The sequence below is a fragment of the Protopterus annectens genome, chromosome 5.part1, assembly GCF_019279795.1.
Source record: "Protopterus annectens isolate FY-2018-M chromosome 5.part1, PAN1.0, whole genome shotgun sequence".
Lineage (NCBI taxonomy): Eukaryota > Metazoa > Chordata > Ceratodontiformes > Protopteridae > Protopterus > Protopterus annectens.
The window spans coordinates 166,472,382-166,495,938 of NC_056736.1; positions in this window are offsets into that span (position 1 = coordinate 166,472,382).

Sequence of the window (23,557 nt, forward strand, 5' to 3'; positions counted from 1 at the left end):
ATGTCCACCTTACAAGGATAGCAGATGTCAAACAGCATAGAGACTGGGGTTAAAAATCCATACCCCTACATGTGACACCAAGGCCTGAAGAACTATTTAGGCAACCCTTGTACTACCTAGAGAACACTCTCAACCCATGTCTCATACACAAACACACTCGGCTAGGCAACAAACGCTTTGTTGGTAATTCCCTGCATATTGCCCACAGATAGTAACCATGGTGTGATTGCAGCAGACTACAGAGGGCGTGGCACCCTGTCCCATCACTACAATAGGCACATAATTGCAGACAGTGCACCTTCACTATGTTCCCCAGTAGACGCCTGCAACAACTGTAGTGCCATCAAATGTGACCCACAAAGGACATACCATGCCTTAAACACATGCCCTGAATGGAGAGATGCCACTGACACCAGGGAGCGCCTGTATTATGTTGTCAATGTAGGTGCAGGGTCAACCTGGTGTCCATTGCCAGTTCCCACCACAAGAGGCCAGGAATGGCACATCTGATGATAACAATCTGTGTACACAACATGGCCCAGAAACCCCAGGTACAGTTCCACATGTCACAGAACATGGATGTGGGACATGTGCCCATCCCAGACACCATCCATGTCATGGACTATAGAACACATACATGGCAAGCATTGCACAGCACTGGCCACCCACAATAGTAACCCAGATGACTGGATGGTGAATACAATACCCACCTGTGTGGGGCAATCCAGACACCCCTAAGCCGCACTGCAGATCATTGTCATGTGGCCAGATGCCAAGGTATACCCTTCAATTAGCCTTGTACAGCCTTCTCGCACAGTCAGTCACTACATTCCTGTGAAGCAATGCACCCCATGCATACTGGCACCCTGTGCCTGTGAGTGTGGAGTATAATGATTCCAACCCCATTCACACTCACTTCATCTCCCATTAGCCTACTGAAGCATGACATCTGATGTCAGACATCTTCACATACACACTGCCCAAATATCATCCGGATAACCCCTGTGGTGCATGTGATACCTGCGTATTACTGTATTGTGGCAAACTAGCTAGTTAGAAAGTCTATTCCTGACCCTGCCAACTGTGTTAATGTGTGTGAGTCCTTGAGAGAGAGTGCAGCTGTGTCGACATTGACACTTGTTCATGTGAACAGGCACATGTACAACACCAACCTTATCATTCCTATATCACTGTTGCAGATGTCACTCACCATCAGATATACCTTTGGACAGCTCCCCAGCATGTAAGATCTGTGGTGCATGCAATAACTCCATAGACATGTGATAGTAATACAGAGTCAGGCAGGGGTTTGAAACCCCTTACTGGTAAGTGTATGACACAAACATGCTTAGGTTTTACTCTCCCACCCCCTCCCTGTCTTACTTTGTCTCTGTCTGTCTCTCTCACTCCCTCTCTGGTGGATGTGGAGAAGTACACCTGCTTTGCTTAGGCAGTGGCTTGCATTTTATAAGTGATGCTCATGATCAGCTGATGGCCTCTGTATGAATTGCAGTCCCCCTCTAGCTGATTGCATGTGGAACAGCTGTGGTAACATTCCCATAGCCAATTGCATGGAAACACACTCCAATATCTAGGAACATCATGTGGGTGTTGGGCCTTTTAATTTACTGTGATCAGGACCTCGTGTTGGTGTTTGGCAAACAGCATCACAGATGGTATTGGGATTTACCTCTAACAACATACACTGTGGAGACAGGCCAACAAACAGGAGTGGGATGTGCCAGACATGACTACAGAATGTAAGTGTTGCTCTTCTGTATCTGGAGTAATGTTGGTTTAACAGTGTGTGTGTGTGGATATGGCTGGTCTACATGATTTAATACATATCATGATAGTGTTATGTGTTTGGGGAAACTCCCACCTGTAGGGTTGTCTGCAGACTGGGCAGTGTTTGGAGTCTTATGTTTCTTGTGTTACTCACAGATCACCTGCAGAAGCATAGTTTGAGGATTGCAGCCAGTACATGGTGACAGCCATGAGAGTTACTGACTTCATATCCCTCATAGGACATATGTCACAACAAACTCTGTTACAACAGTAAATGTATGAGGATATCACAGCAACATGCCAATATTGGCCCAGTGGTTGTGGCTGCAGCCACAAGTCTATCAACCTTTGTACATATGTCATGCAGTAAGAGGTGCATATGTTCTGTACACCATTATATATTGACATCATACCTGATAACAAGCCAGTCAGATATCAGACTGCCAGACAGGTTATGTATAGTAGGGGCCATTTCTGAGGACATAACCTGGGCATTCTGTGGTGGTGTGTACAGTACTGAGGTCTGTGTACTTATGGTGATTGTCGACAGTATATTTATTGTGAAGACATACTTTGGCCTGTGCGTAGACTGTGGTAGATGCCATTGTTCTTGGTCCTATTCTATCTGATGTTACATGCTGTTCCAGTGTATGGTACCCTATCAGCTCACATGTTTGTATGGCCAAACATACATGTGTCCCATACCACAGACAGGCATTGGACAACACTGTGTCATGACCCAGTTTATGTAAGGTTAGTGTGTGAGTGGCACATATGACCATGGTGTTTATCAGACAGTCCATATAGTGTCATATTAAGCTTGCATTCCATATGTGGCTCTGGTTGTGTTCACATTGGTTGTGGGTATGCACTTTCTCACAGGTGTCTGTTACTCTGTGCTGTAACATGCCTGTAGAGCCAACTATATTTGCAGGTACATGTGTATTCCCCCATACAAAATGTAGTCCAGTGTTGTGGCAGTCTGCTTGTAGTTTGCACAGGGCTTTGTTGCATGCCTAGCAGCTTAGTATAATTACCCAGTGTGCTGTTATGTTGAGATATTTGCAAGACATACTGCTGCCAGGCCACCACCATAACTGTTGTGTATTTCTGACAAAACAGTGTGATTCTGTACAGACTTATGTCACTAGCTTCTGAGTAGTATGTGGCCATGTGACCTCTGCACCACCAGTTATTATGTGTCAGGACAGACAGGTGTGTGTGAATGCTTAATCTGTGTGGGCGTATGTAGTCCAATATTTACGTGATATACCCATGTACATGGCTATTAGCATCCACATTGTCAGGCTTGGTCCACATGTCTCGCACGAAGGGGATCTGTGTACACCTCTGGACTGACCAGATATTGTCAGACTGTCCACATATATCAGTCATATCTTTGCTGTAGTCCATTGGATCAATACTGTGCTATCAGTGGTACTTAACTATGATGTCCTTAGGATGTCTGTCAGTAACCGATGGCATACATGTCAAAAGCATATGTGACCTCCCACACACAACATGTCTGTTAAGACAACCCCTGTTACAGTAGCAACAGTCTACATATATACATGCAATACATACATGACATCCACTTGCACTAAGAGGTTGAGACTATTGCTGCTGAGGTAGGATTCCACTCCATGTTCTGGACATATGATAAACATATGTGTATATATATATATATATATATATATATATATATATATATATATATATATACATATAGCTAATATATATAGACATATACATATCTACATACATTTATGGATATCTATCTATCTATATATATATATATATATATATATATATATATATATATATATATATATATATATATATATATATATATATATATATACATATATATATATATATATATATATATATATATATATATACACATATATGTATACATATACAAACACACACACACACACACACACACACACACACACACACACACACACACACACATATATATATATATATATATATATATATATATATATATATATACATACATATACACAGCTATATATGTCTACACATATACAGATATATAGATATATATGCACATATAGTTATGGATATCTACATATATATATATATATATATCAACATAAATAGGTATATCTGTTTAGATATATATGCACATATAGTTATAGATATCTACATATATATCGACATAAATAGGTATATCTGTACATATATGATGTACATACATATATATATATATATATATATATATATATACACACACACACACACACACACACACACACACACACACACACACACACACACACACATACACACACACACACACACACACACACACACACACACACACACACACACACACACACATATATATATATATATATATATATATATATATATATATATACAGAGAGATCTATAAATGGCCATATATATGATGCACTATATAGATGTGCATAAATACATATATATGAATATATATATGTGTATATACATGTAGACATATATCTACATATGTATTTTTATATATCCATATCCTTGTCATGTGTAAACATTACTGTTGTGTATACCTTCCCAGATGTATCACACCGTACGTATCTGATATGTGTATATTTAGATATAACAACATATGTGTGCAACAGTAATATCACTTACAAGTACTACACAATTGTGGAAGTCACAGCAATTGTTCAATACTATTCAATATGTGTACTGACAGATATATTGGAAAAACAACAGTTGTCACCACAGCTGTTATGGCTTAGTGGTTAACTGCTGTGACTCTAGGGTACAGGGTTTTGGGTTCAAGACCTTTGAAGACTGTTTATTTTATTGCTGGGCAGAAAAAGGGCTGTTAGATACAGAGTGGTTAAGGCACTTTTGAGCAGATTTAAGTGCGTTTGCGTGGGTTTGCGAGAAGCTAAGTGGTGCCAACATACGGTTAAATGTGCAGGCACTTACCAGTGCACAAATGTGCTTAGCTATTATATTGCAGCAATGCTGATACCTGCTAAGCATGGCTCAGCCTTGGCAACCAGTGCTCACATCCCAGTCTGATAACATAGCAGGGTAATGACATTTGTAATACGTGTATGTAAAGCCATGTACAAAACATGCATCTATGTGCTATAATTACACTAGCAAGGGGTGTAAGTATCATGTCTGGGACACTCAATTATATAAGACCTGTACATCACTCTTATCCATGTGAATTTGTTACATACAAGGTTACGTGGCATCACTGGCATGTAGTGTATCATGCCATTACTACTGTTAACAGTGTTTTCCCAGACAAGAGTAGATTGCTGAATGTAGTACTGGAAACAAGCACCTCTGCATGCATAGCTGGACTCTGAGGTCTCACTGTCATGTTCCTGGTGTGTGAGCTGTGTCACAGTATATATCCCCTACTGGATAATGATCTGACATGTGGAAAGCAACTGTAGACTACTGTCTGCACAGCACATCAGTGAGGGCTTCCAACAAGTAGTAATGGCATACATATTGGTGTCAGACATCTATCTGTCGACACATTCATCCTACTGCATAGCTAGTTGGCAAGATGATGTCTGTCAGTCCCTGTACAGATGTGCATATGGCAGGTATCCAGCTTGGATACGTACAGGCAACCTATGCTTGACTGACTCTGACATGTCTGCCCAGCTGTGTTATAACTGGCACAGATAGGACACAACACCCTGTACGCACCACATGCCACAAGTACCTCCACTACACTACCACAGACAACAGAACATGTTTGGGTACAGGTCTCCATCGCAGACACTAACCATGTGTTTTAATACATGTTGCGTACATGTCAACTGGATCACCTCAGTGGCCATTTGCAGGAGGCACCCAGAGAATTGTCTAATGCATGTCACTCTCACCCTGAAGGTCACCACAGTGGTGTCTGTAGATAGATTGCCTGCTTGCACATGGCAGGGGGCATAATACCACTGTACACAGATCCACTACACTTCCCATCTCTCCATGGACAATAGCCAGGTACACACCTATGACCAGCTGCAGCGATGCACCCCAGTACTGTCAAATGTGTACGTGTGCATTACTGAGGATATCAGTGTCTGTGTGTTAGTACACTTGTAGTTGGGAATACCATGAGGGCCTTCACACCCACCTCAACACCCATTGCCATAGTTAGATATGGCTGCTGCTGTACCAGACATTAAATGTACCCTGTTACACTCCTCTACCTAATGACTACCTGAGCCTTGCAGTACCTGCACAACAGTGTTGTACAAAAGGTTTAATAGGCATGGGATACCCACTGAGTTCTGGCAAGTGTGTGTATGCGTGCATGTGTGTATATCTGTAGGGTACAGCATTCTGAGGCCACATACTCCTATTACAATGGGCATTGCCACACAGTATTATGGATAGTGATGTTGCTGCCCATAGGTGAGGCATGACAGTGCATCACCCCACCATGCCTGTGGCATGTGCATTAGATGCATATCCCTGTAGTACCACTGTTGAGATGGACAATGGGTTGTATCGCAGTCGTGGGCAGTGTGATGGTGGGTATGTCAGAGTGTCATCATGGGTTCCAGTGTGTACAATATCCATAGTGGGGAGTGGGTGCTGTGTACACTGTCATTACACCATGGTACCCCCAGTACTTGTCCCATGTACCACTGTATGGTGACCACTGTCACCATCAACCATTCAGGTGACTGATAACACAATCCAGCCCAGTTATCCATGTGCTGTGTGCAGCCTACCTGTAACACACTGGACACACTGACAAGTTAGTTAGCACTGATAGGCCCAGGTCTCTCGGATGTGTGTCTGCCTGTTATGTGTCTGTTAATGTGTATATGATGGTATGTCACACTATGTATTGTCCATATACAACCATTACATCCCCCATTACCATACTGTACATGTCTGGGGATGTTCTGCATGTAACATGTAACCTGGAACACATATCATCCTAAACACTGTGTGGTGTGTGCAATGAAAGCCACATACATCAGTAGCACTACATACCTAGGTAGGAGTCTAGTCCCAGTGTTGCCACGTAAGAGTGTGCATGTATGTGGGTGGATCTACATCAGGTTGCTGATTATACATGTCCCAGGGGGTCACCTGTCCATGCGTCACAGGCAGTAACTGTTATACAGACCTGTGACATGTGTTCAACTATACCCAGGATATGTCACAGTCATGGTGTCACCACAGTGCCATACCCCTTGTGGAATATGACTGCAGACCATCCTCCTGCTGACACATGTACACCTACAGCAGAAATGGATAACATTATGCAGACCACAATCACTCAGTGTTACTAACAGCTAGAATGCATCATGGCTGGAGAACTACACTACCTGACATGTAAGCATTAAACATTACTGCTGACAACATGTTACACAGAAGTACATTTGTACACTGTAGTACAGTCACTATGTGCATGAGAACCATATTAGCCTGTCCCTGTATCAATGTTATGGATGACAGAGATGTGGCACAGGTATCATCATGTGCACAGGGTGTGTTGTTGGCTTGCTAAAGACCGAGGGTGGGTCATACGTTTGACACCATGCGTGTGGGTGAGGGTGTAATTAGGTGATAAGGGCATGGTGATGTGGTGTGTGTAAGTATGGGGTTGCTCTAGGCATCTTTGTATAGTGTGTGGGTATGCATGCACACAGTTCTGCCATGTGGCTGCCCTATACAGGTGTTTCTTGGACAGCTCCAGACCATACCTGGCAGGGTGTGCAGTTCACCACCTCCGGCCATGGACACATGGACTGTGCCTGCCAGGGGTTCCATGGGCACGTCCAGGTACAGGCCTCGATGTGCTACTCTCCCCTGATGATGACAGTTGTCTGCTGGAACCAGGTCACTCCTGAGACTGGCCAGGGCCATGTGCATGTGGCCTGCTGTGGAGTGGTGTGGACAGTGCCCCCCTGCAGTGCTGGGGCTGGTATTGCCACTACGAGAGCACCTTGGTGTCCTTGCATATCCATGTCGACCGCCAGCTGTTAGTGTTGCTGGCCTAAGTCCATGTGGCTGTCACCCCACTCCCACCATATGTTCTATCACAGACAATCCATGGTCGATGAGGCCCACCATCTCACCCAACCATCTATCCATGACCTCGGTATAATCACGGAGGGCACCTGCAAGTTCATGGAAGTTGTCACTTACAGATGAGACAGGAGCCCTCTGCAGCCTCAGACCCTGTCTGGTCTACAGTTCCATATATGCCTGCACCCCCATGACAGTCTGAAACATGCATCTGGTGGTACCATTTGTGGCACTTCTGCCAGGGGCATGATGACCAGTGGCCCTCCCATGAACACCCTGGTACATCTGCCTATGTGGTGCCCTGCCAGACATCTGGTTATGCCTGCTATGTCCAGCCACAGCAGGCATAGATACCACACTCTCCTGTGAACTACCACTAACCGCTAACTGTCCCTCTGCTATGGCAACTGATGATGGGATATCTATAGGCACTGTGACTGTGTGCTGGGTTGGGGTGGCTAACATGGAGATGTCAAACAATGGTGCAGTTTTGGCCTCTGATAGCCCCACCTGTCCCTCAACAGTCCTATCATTATTTTTGGTGTCTGTATGGACACTAACATCAGATTGCATGCAGGATGGATCCTTACCCGCCTCGCCACCTGTGAGGGGAAAACAAGAAGCACACATTAAGACCTGTATGGCATAGCATAACAATACACACACACACACACACACACACACACACACACACACACACACACACACACACACACACACACACACACATGCCCTGAAATTCCACCATGATACCTACCTGTCCCCTGAGTTTACAGACAGTCCCAAATTTATTCACATAGGTTCCCCATCCTACATCACACTTGGTAACATACACTCATTAATACAACTCATTAACATATCATTCTTTTAAATGCCTAGACAAGTGATCACAACACATGACCTGTTACTCCATTAACTCTTTGACTTGATTGGAGTAGATTTTACAAGGCCTCACTGCTGTCATCCAGTGTTCACCCTGGATATGTCCGGACATCATGAGCATGGCCCCCATATGTTAGGGGCTACTACATTCACTCAATAATGTCATGCACTGGAGTATCATACGTAACTATTGCTCAGTAGATGCAATATCTGCTGCTCAATTGACTTATTATGTGGACAACAGTAATATATGGATACACTCCCTGGTGTTGTCTAGTAATTTCCCAATGCATCTGTAGTGCTGCATATATAGGTAGTCATTCACCCTTCTGCTGATTGCAATTTTAATGGTATACCTGGTGTCTAGTGTCCCTCCCAATGCATGTTCCATGCTACATACCTTATTATACTATCAGCTGTCCTGAGATTACATATCAGACAAGTATTCCTGGTGTCTCATGTGTAAATCCATGTCCCTGTAGTGCACGATTCCAAAGGGAAGTACTGACATATGAACAACCCACAATCATACATGTGCATATATGGACACCCACACAAACACACACACATCTTACATGCATCAACCCCCTCCACTCCACCAGATTGCACATGCAGACAAAATAACTCCCCCTCCCCACACATACATACAGGTGAGGTTGCACAAGGATAGTATACACAAACCTCCCATTACCCATCTGTCAACATACATAACATATGGTACACAACAGCATGCAGTGCAGCTTTAGTCCATCCATGCTAGCAACAGTATACATGTGTGTGATGCATGGCCTATGTTATTAAGTGATGGCCCTTCCCCTGGAAAACACTGAACCCATATACACAGTATTGCTGTGTACCTCTTCTGCACCCCGCCATGTACTGTGCACCATAGCTCACAGGTGTACACACCATTGTTGAATGTGTATTACTGTGTCAGTTATGTCTGCTCTAATGCTCACAGCCCCTATGTGTTTGTCCAACACATACCTGAGATGATATGTGGACAGATGTAATTTGTGAATGCCTGATGTCTGATTTACAGATCTCAGCATCAGTGGTGCATGTATGACCAATACGATACTATTACACTGACAACTGTCAAACTTTAATGTGGCTATGGGGAGTGTGCACACCCTTATTGATATGGCACCCTCTTCCTTGATATGCCATGGGACCACACCACTGCATATGTTAACATTACACGAGCCTGATATGTGACATATGTCCTGTGCATTCAAATGCAGTGTCTAACAAATGTGTTAGGTGTGCTGATGCTATCCACCATGCATGCACTTCATGAGTGTATATGTATGCACGCCCTTATCATGATGGTTTCTTGCACCTACTGTTATGTGTACTACATCAGTCAGTATTCCTGGCAGGGGTATACTATCATGGGCCATCTGCATTTGCCAGTATATGGTCAGTCTGCCCTACACATTTCCCCCAACTCTGCATGATTGCATGTTCAACTCATGTGCACATCCTTTGGAGTTCACACTCTGCCACCACTATTGCTGTGGAGTCAGGGTTACATCTGCCACAGTTCCTTTACCTGACTGTGTGCAGATACAACCATTCATAGCAAACTTAGAATACCTGCTGCAGTGCACTGGTGTGTCATGATGACACCCCCTCCCCACCTTCAGCCTTTTTGCAGATGCTTGACAACTATAGCCTACACATGTGTGTCAGTTTGCAGTGTCCCAAACACTAAACACCATGTATGACAGTCTAGTCCCAGCTAATGAATGGCAAACATACAGGTGTACATTGGCACCAGCACAGTACAAATGGGGATGGTGGGCCTGGAGTGGGATGAGGCGTTGGTTGTGCAGCACATGTATCTTACATGATACTGTCTGTAGGTTTCCAACGTGGTCATGGTACATCAGTACACATTGTAGCACATGACTGTTGGGAACCACTTCTGTTATGAATACACTACCTGTAGAGAGGCCTGGCTGATGTTTCCTGTGGTACAACTGTCACATCTGATTACCCTAACCCATAGGCCACATGCTTGCAGAGTCCAGGCAATTGCTGACATGGATACTGCACAGACAGTACTTGTTGGACATTCCTGCAACCCCCTCAGTGTTGTGGCATGTTACTGAGTAGCCCGCATGACCAGTTTGCTACATGTGACATCATTTGTCTTGGATGGCCATCTGTTTATTTCCTACATCATTCCTGTCCCATACATCCTTGCCACACAAATGACTGTCTGCACTGTTTGCCATGACATATGCAGTGGTGAGGTATGGCTACATGTCCAGCTTATGGGTGCTACCTGTTGGGTATGGTGCCCACGCCATGTCATGTAAGATGTGTGCAAGCCATGCCTGCCTCCGTTGCAGGTAAGTGTGCACATTTGATGGCCAATTGTCTTGGACAGCAGACCAATACGTGGTGTGACACTGGGGACGTGTACTTGCTGAAAGGTGCATTTCCATGACAAATGCATGCAGTCAGTACCGCAACAGCTGCTTCCACTATATTTTATCTGGAGTGTGTGCACACATATGCTTTCAGTATATGTGTAGGTATGTATTCCCCATATTTTCTGCCCTAACCTATGATTCCGTATTACACACTCATTGCTTATGTTGGGACCACATTGCAGGTTTTAAGGGTTGTGGACCACAGTATTATAATATGCCATAGTGTAGATCTGTAACAGTTGCCATTGTAATACTGGTATATATACTGTTGTAGCATGGTGTTCATCCCTGTAGACACATTTGGCAATGACAGGATGTTAGTTATATTGCAGGTGTCTGACATACCCTTCAGAAACACCATCATGGTCACCACTGTGATGCAGTGCAGTTAACAGCAGCAATACATGAATATGTACAGCATGCATTATGGGTAAGTGTGTTAGATGTGTGCATGGAATATACCATAGCCATTACATGACTGGTGTATTGGCAAGTATGAACATAAACCATACTTACCAGTTACAGTCTGCTGCCTTGGTGGTATACCAGAGGGACCTACATAAGCATGTGAGAGATGTGATGTCAGTAGCCACAGCTGTGGCATTGCTACAGGGTGGGTGCAGCATTACAGTACATCAACAGTACAAGTCCACAATACTACAGCTTATGCACATCTGTTTATTAGTACTACACAGCAACAGACTATTTATACATCTCACATATGCATTATCTACCTGTACAGATGCAGATGCATATGCAACAGTGGTCTACTGATGTGTCCTGTGGCCTTACCTGCATGCTCCTCAGCCTGTGTATGGGTAGCACCCACCTCTACTATGGTCTCCGCCAGTTGTTGCATGTGTGGGCAGGCAGGTGCCACGAGGCTGGTGAGGAGCTCCTCAACACATGTCAGAGGGGGATGGATGGCATGACCCCCCCCATTGCAAGGTGATCCCCTGGACTGCAGCAGCATGATGACGGGCATTGCAAAGCAGGTCGCTGCAATGATGCTGGACCTGCTCATAACTGTGGTTATGCAGGCCGACATCATTGACCCTGTGGACTAGATTGTTCCACGGGGCAATCTGCTCCTGCTGCTCATGGGCTGTTCTGCCAAAGAGCACCTGGTAGTGCTGTACCAGGTGGTTGAAAATTACCTCATTCTCGTCCGCTGAATACACCAGTAACCGGCCATGTGACATCTTGCCTGAAATACATAAAGATGGGAACAGGTCTGAGCAACTCATACAGCAAGGTTACCATAGTTCTTAATACACATCTCTGTCTCCTCCCCACCATATCTGTGACAACAAACTGTTCACACAACTCAGTATGTATGGCTACAGCTTACCTACCATTAGGAGATATATCGTATTGTACCACGCTTTGTGCTATGTGTTTGTAGCCATGTTCCCTGTGGGGACACTATCATTGCTGACCTGTTACGGACAATGTCACCTGCATGCCATTGTAAGGGCCACTATGGTTCCATATATGCATGTGGTCTGTTTGCTATGTGATTGCTGCACATCTGTCATTATGTGTTATTGGGGATATGTATGCATCCTGTTGGACATGATCCGAGATTGTGTGGGCTATTACTACCCAAATATGTTCTATAACAGTGACACAATAGCATGTTTAGGGAACAGTTGCCTTGTAATTACAACACTCTTATACAAGATTTCCTAGACAGTTTTATTATGTAGCAAAGTGTGGGTGACAGTGATGAGTAATACCATATTATTCAGAGCAACTGTAACACTAACAATGCCATACAATACCAGAGTAAACAGCACCAGTGCAGGATATCAATCTTTTATTTCTAGGCACAGTTTTTGTATCTGACAGACCTCTGGAGGCAATGCTTGTTAGCACTACCTGAATGCTGCAACACATATTACCAGATTCCACATTAGTATTATGCACATATGTCTCACTCTGTTACTGCACACACTCTGGTCACAGCTTGACAACATGGGGGTGGAGATGGGACATACTTGGCTTATTACTCATAACATTTTGGGGAGTTGCTAGAATGACAGGTTTGTTCTTATAGATGTCTGACAATCAGTTGTATTTCTTATTTGCTGCCTAAGCATCTAGAATCATCCCACTGCTTTGCCTGAGGAACAGGCAGCATATATGGGCCAATTTACTGGACATTCTGGACATATCTGTACAGTTGTGGGGTATGATTCTGCATACAGCCTACTACCACTTCCAGAATTCAAACCATGGCTGTGTGTGCTAAAAATACAACAGTTCACATCTCAGTTGAGTGTGCTATTTGGATTATGTTGTCTATCCTTTCACTGTTCTCTGTCTAAGTCTCTCTCAGTTGTACTATATGAACTACTGGGATTACAGCAGTCATATATAGTCATTCCTACACATTTTATTTATGTAGCACAGTGTAGGTAACAGTGCTTAATACAACAGTACTATTAAGAAATTGCAACTCTACATTACCATATGATACCAGAGTAAACACATGCAGTCCAGCAGTTAGACCTTTATTGTCAGGCTATTATGCTTTTATTTACATACAACCTATATGAGACTCTTCCTGCCATATTCCCTGGTGTATGCAGTACATGCCTTAAACAATACAGGTTTTATACAGGCAATTAACTTACTACTACTTTTAGATTTATTTCCTTTGACAGTACATGCAAGACTATTGCTAACCTGCCTCGGGTCTCACCCACTGCAATCTACAGGCATGGGCTTCCTGGTTTGCAGCCCACTCATCTACCACTGTGAAAGACATAAGTGGAATATTTATCCATACCTATCCATACTATACATGAGCTGGCAATTATTAAACAGATAGTGGACTGATACTTACACATGGCTGGGACATCCCTTGCCTCCTAGCCTCTTGGATCCAGTGATCCAAGAGATCCCCCTTTCTCCGCTTCAGGTCAGCATAGTGATGCCTGACCTGCTCACCAGTTCAGAGTATGCCAGTGGCACTGTTGAGGTCACGGGCGAGATGGTCCAGGCTTCCACTTTGTATTGGGAACCCTGGAACTGGCCCTGCAGCAGTCTCTGATCATGGTCTTTCACAAGGAGTCCTGCCATGATGCTGGACTCCTGGATGCCCCAGCACTGCACCCGGAAGCACATACCCTCTCCAATATCAGTCATAGTGCCTACAGGAGAAAGATGCAACCAGTAATGAGATGTATTCCCGCCTGCTGGGTTTAAATAGGGCAGATTTCCCACACTTTGCTGTGATTGGACAGTTTTGAAAATGCTAAGCTATGGGCAAACCTGCTTAACTAAGGTTGGCATTGCTTAAATGGGTATACCAATGGGCAGACTGAGTTAGCTGGCCTACACATTGCTTACACATACTAAGCTGGCCAGTGCAATGCTTAGCATAGCTTAATTTTTAATGTGCATACTATTTGCTGTTTGGCATTGGATTTATTATTCATTACATGTTATATATGTGTTTGGTATCTAGGATTCATGTGTACGTACACTGTATGGGGTCCTTGTGTTTATTAGGGTATTTCAACACTTTATTACAATGACATCTCACATCTGGCCTTAATGCAGTACTCCAGTTCACATATTTATGTTATATAGTAGGTTATACAATATAAAACTGTATGTAGATTCCTTTCACATGTGCAGTTTGATTTTCCTATAGTGACGATCTGTTTGGTGATAATCAGTTGGATGTACTGCTGTGATGGCTTAGTGGTTAACTATTGTGAGGTATAATGTACAGGATCCTGGGTTCAAGACCTGCAAAAGCTGTTTATTTTGTTTCTGGCCAGAACAGCAGCTGTTGCATACAGAGTGATTAAGGCACTTAAAAGCAATTGTAAGTGAGTTTGTGCGGGTTTGCGTGACAGTAAGCAATGCTAACATTTGGTTAAATATGCTTACAGAGAGTTAGCTTCAATATTGCTTAACCTGTATGCGCATTGCTACCCCCACACAAATGGGCTTAGACCTGCTTACTACTGCTTAAATATACTTACTCCTGCTTAATAGTGCTTACTCCTGCTTACCACTACACTAATTTAGACAGTAATGTAGAATAGTTCTTGGGAAGGTGATGGATTTGGAAACTCTATGGATTTATCATTCATTAAGCATTCTACCTTCAATTTGTATCCCTGATTCCTGTGTACATATACTGTATGGGGCACTTGTGATTATCTGTTGATTTTACAACATTATGATATTGACACCTCACATCTGCATTTAATGCAGTATTCCAGTTCACAAATATATGTTATTTAGTAGGTTACACAACAAAAAATATTGGTCATGAAGTGATTTGACATCGAAAATGGAATATACTGGAGTGGGACTAGAACCGGGAATGACTGCTCATAAGGCGCATGCTCTGCCCACTACACTATTCCAGAACTGTTTCATTTGCATATATCTTGCTTTTTATCCTCTTGTGCCATTTAAGCTGCATTAAACGTAGCTAAGTCATGGGCAATCCTGTGCAGCAATGGTTAAATTTAATCTATTTCATAAAAAAATAAAGCTTCTTTATATTTCATGTTTTAACTATTGCTCTTATAAACTTGGGGAGATGTTGCTGGGGGTATGCAAACACCTATGAGCTCATTTTTATTCCTAAACTGCTGTTCTTGATTGCAGGGGCATGTATATTCTGAGAGCTCTGCTCTCAGACATGCCCCCTGCACTCGTACACGCTCAGTGTCCATTTAGAAGCTCAACCAGCGTGCCTTCATTAATATGCATGGCACACTGCCATCCTGCTCCTAAACTGCCACATCCATGCAGGACTAAGCTAGTCCTGCACGGAAGGATAGTGAATCCGGTGGTGTATCTTTGATTGATATTAATTACTTCAGTAAAGTTGTCTATCTATCTTAGATTCTGCACACACAGCCCTTTTTTTTTGCCTTTGACTCAGCATGTTCTCTAATGATCCTGTGGCTAAGGTATTTCATTTTTTTATCAGGCTTTCTTTCGGTCCACCATATTCTCAAATGTTATCCCCAACACCACAGTTCAATATCACTGATTTTCTGCTGCACAGTCTCACTTATAGTCAAGCTCTGAGGTTATTAGGGGGAAAGCTTTAGTCCTGAATGCACAGATCTTTGTTGACAACATCAGATCTTTGCTCTGAGAAAACCATAGTGTTGACTATGCAGATCTTGACTGATAATTTGATGTATTTGCTCTTTAAAATTTTAATCACATTTGCCACAGGTTTCCTTCCAAGAGACAAACTTGTTTTAATGTCATGGCTAAATTCACCATCTGCACAGACCTTTGACCCCAGAAAATAAAATCTGCCACTGCCTCCACCTTTTATGTAGAGCTAATTTACAAAGTGATATAGCTAGATTACATAATTCTATTTATTTTATGTTACAATAGCCAGCTTTTGTGTTTTCTTTTTTTTTAAACAATCTTTATTGATTTTTTGATTAAGACAAATTTACAATCATAGATATTCATCTGAAATTTGACAAATAAAGGTTATAACATATATATGTCAAATAATTTATAAGCAAAATAATAAAATGGATAACTAAAGTATTTACAAAGACATCCTGTAGATTCAATTTAACATGGCAAATTCTACTGTTTTATGTTGTACATCAACAATAAGCAAGAAATAAATCGATATTGGACTCTAGAACGAGTAATTCTTCTTCAATAAACTTTGTAAATTAACCCACATTTGAAGATCATGCATCTTTCTAGTAGTTCAAGTAGTTATGGTTTTAAATTGTAACTGACAAACATCATTTAACAAATTAGTGAATTCAGAGAATGTAGGAGGAGATTCTGAAATCCAATTTCTTGTTATTATTTTTTTAGCCACTGCTAGTAGTGCCCAGAGTACAGAATATTTTATTCTTTTGACACAATGTGGAACATGTGTATTAAAAATCACCAGAGATTTGGTAAGAGTAAAATTATCTGAAAATAATGCCTGTAGAAAATCATTTATGTTCCTCCAAAACAAAATAAGAAGAGGGAAATCATAGAACATGTGGACCCAGCCTATATCTGTATCTGATTTACATTTGTTGCATATGTCCTGCTTTTTGTTTATTTTATTCATTAATTGTGGAGTGTAGAACAATCTGTTCATAAACCTCCATGTGTATAATCTCCATTTGAGAGATAATGTTGTTTTCCCAGCTGATTTTAAAATATTTTCTTTGTCTTGATCACTAGAATAGCTATTATTAATAGTATAATAATAATTCCAATAATTCTCTGGGCAAGAGTATGTTTCTGCTCTTATAGTTCTAAAAAAATTAAAGTTTGTTAGAGTATGTTTGTTTGTATTGAAGAATTAATTGAAAACAATGTATTAAGATAGAGGTATCTTTTTTGTAGTTGGCGTAATCATTTCTAATTTGTTGTCTATGAATAATCTAAGTGTTTGTATGTTTAGCCACATGGATTTATCTAATTCAAATTCATATAATATGCATTCAGCACTTTTAGTCTTAAAGTCAGATAGCAATTGAAACCAAAACTTAAGTTCTTTTTTGATTTAAGAAAGAAACTGTATTTAAATATGAGGTTATTAATATGTCTTGAGTAAAAGCTATGGGGAATAATAGGGTGAAACACTCCTTATGTCTGATATGTTTATATATGAAATTCCTAAAAGTTGCTATGATGTTGTGAATGTAACAAGTTGTGTAGGGAAATATTGTTTGTAAGGTAAAATAATCTTTTAGAATCCATAAAATGGCATTATTTATTATTTCTAACTTAAGAGTAGAAGGTTTCATTATTAATTGCATGGCAGATGACTCCCATAATAACTTCCACTTAGCTAAGTAAGTAGTGTCTAAGAGTTAAGTAATCATCTTAATTATAGAAGAGATGGAATAGAGAGTTAGATCAGGAAAAGCAATTGCTCCATTACTCCAGCTATGTAGGTGTTAAGAGATATTCTTGACTTATTTGGATACCAAAAGAAGTTTAATATCAGAGAGTTTATTTTGTTAATTAAATATTTTAGAAGGAAGAATTAAGATAGATTGGATAATGTATAATATTTTAGGCAAGATAATCATTTGTATGATAGTTAACCTTTCTTCTGTAGTGAATGTTATTATATTCCATTTTGAGATTAGATTTTGAATATTACTAAAACATTTGTCATAGTTTAGTCATATAATTGTTTTAATATCATTAGCAAGGGTAATTCCCAAATAAGTGATTTGGTCTGAGATAAGTGATTTAAGAGTATTATATATAATTTTGTTATTTTTATTTGAATATATGGGTAACATTTTTGTTTTAGCTTCATTGAAAGACAATCCAGAGATAGTTTGAAAAGTTTTAATAGAATTTAAAAAAGTAGATATTGAAGAGTCGTTGCCTTTTGTAGTTATAAGGACATCATCAGTGAATAACTGTACTTTTGGTGTTAAATCTTCGTCTATGTTTAGTCCTTCAATATTATTGTTATTTCTTATAGCATTTGCCTATGGTTCCATTATTAAAGTGAACAACAATGCAGAAAGAGGGCAACCTTGTTTAGTACCTTTTATAATGGTAACTTTGTTTGAAGTATATATACCTATCTTTATATAGGCTAAGGCTCCTTTATATAGATTGTTTCAGTAAGTTTATGAAGTTATTTGAGAAATTCATGCATTCTAGCAGTGTAAACAGATAATCCCAATCAATTGAGTCAAAGGCCACATTAATGTCTGAACTAATTAAAGTTAAATAGTTTTTTTCTGCGAGAGAAATCTATAAGTGCTAAGGTTCGATTAATGTTATCAAATGTGCTTCTGTTAGTTACAAAAGCAGTTTGATCATCATCAATTAAAAGGGGCAATCATGAACATCTTATAATCAACATTTAATAAGGATATGGGTCTGTGTGAAGAGCAGTATTTGGGATCTTTGTTGGATTTTAAGATTGGTGAGATGAATGTATATTTCCATGAGGGGGGAATCATAAATTCTGTCTGGGCAATATTATATACCTTATGAAGTAGTGTTATAGATGTTTTTGGCATGGTTTTATATATTTCAGATATGATGCCATCATTTACTGGTGCCTTGTTAAGTTTGAGTTTATTAATTTGAGTTATTACATAATTATATATGATTTATCAATATTTTCTATCTGCAATTTGTTTAGTCTATTTTTGAGATTTGTATTGATAAAATGTTTTATGTTATCTTTAGATTCTATGGAATGTAAAGATTGATTGATTGATTGATTGATTGTATGAAAGTGACTTCTAAATTCTTCTATTATATCTTGTATATTATATACTTCCTTCTTTTTCTTCAAAGAATATATTTCTTTGATATGATTCTGTTTGTTTGACCTTTTAGTTTTATTCTTAAGATTAGTTAAGTGATTAGGGTTTAAAGAATATGCTAGAAATTTATATTTTTCTAAAGTAATCATAGTTTTATGGTGAAGTATTTTTCTATATTCTTCATTAAGTTTATTTATTTCATCTTTAATATTACTGGATGTGAGTTTATCTTTGTTTTTAAGATACAATGAGTCAATATCATTCTGGATAGTATTTAGATCTTTGTCCCAGTTTTTTCTTTTATTATGGTACCATTTGTTAATTTGTCCATAAAGATAAGCTTTTAAAGCATCCCAACATAACAAACCTTTGTTATCTTTATAAGTGCTAATTATTCTTGGCAGAGGAAGAGAGTTATCTCAAAGAATAGCAAAACCTCTCTTCTTTTTTGTATGTTTTGAGGTTGTAATAACTATATATTTATTTGTGTTTAAGTATTTAATACTATCTTTTAATAGATGGGTTTCTTGTAAAAAAGTTATATTGGGCTTATGTAGGGCTAGATATTTGAACATACTGCCTCTTTTTATGGAATTATTAAGACCATTGATATTAATCAAAATACCTCTTAATGTGGTCATATTAAACAAGTTTTAAGAAAGATACGTTTTGTACCAAGTCAATATCATATAAATAATTTGTGTATTTCTCTCCATTATATTGTTTGTTCAAATTAAATATAATAAACCTTAACTCATCATTGTGGGTAATAATTATTTCATAAACAATATCATTTAGGATGTTACATAAATGAATAATGAAGGATGTCAAAAGAAATGTATTAGCAATCTTTGTTACATGTTGTTGTATGAAAAAAACAAAAACAGTTCCCAGCCTGGAGTTAGAAACTCCTCGTCTCAATGGCATCAACCACTGAGCTCAAACATTCAGATAATAACAACAGAATAAAGCTACCACTTGTTGTATATATTATATAACATCAATTGAAAGTTATACTGGATAATAGAAAAAAAATGTTTAAACTTATAAATATTTATTACATGTGTCTTATGTGAATTGCTTACTTATTCTAAATTTTAAGGAATCTATGTATATAGCCTTATTTGTCCGCGGTGGTGGTGCTGCGGTAGCATTGTCGCCTCACAGTAAGACGCTGTCCGGTTCGATTCTCAGCTAGAGCGTCTTCTGCATGGAGACATGTGTGAATGGGCGTACCTTTGTTGAAGGTTGTGCTTCGGGGCTGGTAATTCGGCATGTAAAAATCAACTACCAATCATTAGCGGACCGGAGTTCCGCTGTGGCGACCCCTAACCTGGAAAAGCCGAAAGACACAACAACATGTATATAGCCTTATTTAACAGAGAAATCTAGGATGAATATTATAAAGACTATAGAAGAAACTTGCTGATATAAAAGACTATGATGACTATACATATGAAAGCAAATGTTTAGGTGTATGTGAGTTGTATGTATGACTTTAAAGACAGAATCAGCATTTTATCTTAAGGTTTGTTTACAAAATTTAATTAAGATAAATGAAAAGAATTTGAATAACTCTATAAATACAAAAGATATTTATCTAGTTAAGAAAATGCGTAGTCTATAATTTGTTATTGGATGTCAGTATAACCAATCTTCTTGTATTATCAAAGATGACATATAAGTAAGCCTCTTTAAACCAAATAACAGTCAGATATATAGAGCAAAAGTTAATATTTTCAAAACAGAAATATTAAATACTTTATTAAATCAAAAAAGTATTTAGGAACATTCTAAACCTATAATATATGTTTCTAGTAAATATTTACAAAAACATTTATAATTTTGTGATGATTGGATATATAGCATTCTGACACCTTAAGCCCATGTAATATGGTAGGAACCAGTACTGACTGTAAAGGGTACTTAAATATATTAAACATATATAATGAGACTGTAAGGTGAGACGTTCATTCATCAAAGATACACATAAAGAACAACTTCTTAAGTATAATGTTTAGATTAAATAATGCATTTACTAAATAACATCAATTATAATGTGTGTCAGTAAAATAGGACATGTCCTTGAGATAATGAGTCTTTCTTTGTATAAAGTATCTTGCAGAAAAGTTTATGTTAAGTATATATATTGATTTGTATTATAATTTACCTATGTTAAGGTGAATTGCAACTAGAATATAATAGTAGCTGTGTATGTGTGATTCTTATATATTAAAGATATATCTGATGTTTATCGTATATGTACCACTATTCTGAAAGCAAGACCCACTATGCACAACCAAACTGCTCATTATAAGTTATATTTACATCTATTGGACTAATACATAGGAGACTATAAATCTAGTCCATGCCTGTAATATATATATATATATATATATATATATATATATATATATATATATATATATATATATATGTATATGTTTCTTTTGTCTGAGTACTGTCCTTGATTCCTACATAATTATAAGTCAACCCTTTCTATAATTTAGTTCAGGTCATATGTCTCCTTGTTTGTAGCTCTTAGTGTAATATAACAGCAATTTATGTGTATTTTACCAAACAGAAGTGAATATGCTATAAATGGTCTTCTGCACCGAAAATAAGCATACAGCATGTTGAGTCAGTGTTACTACAACTGTAAGCAACTGTAGTGCTGCAGAGGTTATATCTTATCGATCATAGTAGGTCTATATTTTTTGATATATTGTCATTAAAATACAGAAGCTTACTACTTATGTATTGTACTAAACATGTGAAGTTGACCAGAAATTATCAGGCAAAATAACAATGCAAAGCCTATCCAGTTATTTCAACTGTACCATAGATAAAATAAGGAGACTGCACCACTCCATTGACTCCCAAAGTGCTATTATTTCCATTGTTATAATTAAAAATCTTCATTATCATTTCCTTTTAATGCATTAGGTAACACAGTTTCAATAACAGAGGGAGTAATGCATCACTTCAAAATTATTTTGAGCATACAATCTTATTAACTGATGTACATAAACTACAGTAGTATATATCCTCCAGTTAAAAAGAGTGCAGTTTAGTAAAACAAAGTATGCATCAGAGAATGGTCAACAAACCGTAATGCTCACAAAATAAGGTCTCAGTAGGTGTCTATAAGTCAAACTATATACAGCTATATATCTGTTCAAATTTGTTTGTACCCAGTATTTGCATATACTTATTACTTTAAAGCAGTAAACTTCGAGCTTAGCTTCAAGCTTCACTCCTTCTTTGAGACTAGTCACTACATAATCATTGTCACACTTAATATGTTTAAAATATTATATCATATATAATTGTTGACAGAATTTCAGTTTGATTTATGCACTGCCTACCTATATTCATAATCAGTGCCAGGTACACATTATCTTGACTTTAATTTGTTGTCCAATATGTAACTGCTGGATATTTGTTGATCCACAAAAAATTCAAACTGTAAGACTCATTTTTTAATACTATGTAAGCAAAAATAATAAAGAGGCCATTTTTTGGCATAAAAACAAAGCTATACTTCCTGGAGCAACTTGTCTAGTAGTGATGACATCACTGGAAAGCTTCATAGGGCTGCAAATGCAAAGTTAAAGCTTTTCTTTCTTTTTCAGGATGAAATGACTAAAATCAGAGAGTATAAGCTTGTGGACGATCTTCGCGAGCCCTCGTTGATCAAAAGTTGTCTCTCTTGGTTGAAATTAGAAAAAAGGCGGGGGAAAAAAGGTTCAGAAAGCTTTTTTTGTTTGTTTTTCATACTCAGCTGTTGAAGGCTGTAGTGTCCGCTTGCCTGCAGATGGCCCCACAATCTGCAATCAGTCATAGCACAAATAACACTGCATAATTCCCTATTAACAACATTCTCAAACATGCATAAAAGAATAAATAGCAACAGTAAGAGAAAAAAAAACTTCCTCTTTAAGTATATACATACTACCTTACTATTATCATTAGTATTGTTAAAATCCCTAAGATATGTATCATAGCATTTCTTCACTATATAAACATTACTTTTAAGATTGAAAGCACATCTGGGTAGTATGCACTCTCTAGTTTTAATCAAATGTCTTTTAAAATGAAACAAAGTAAAGGACTTTACTG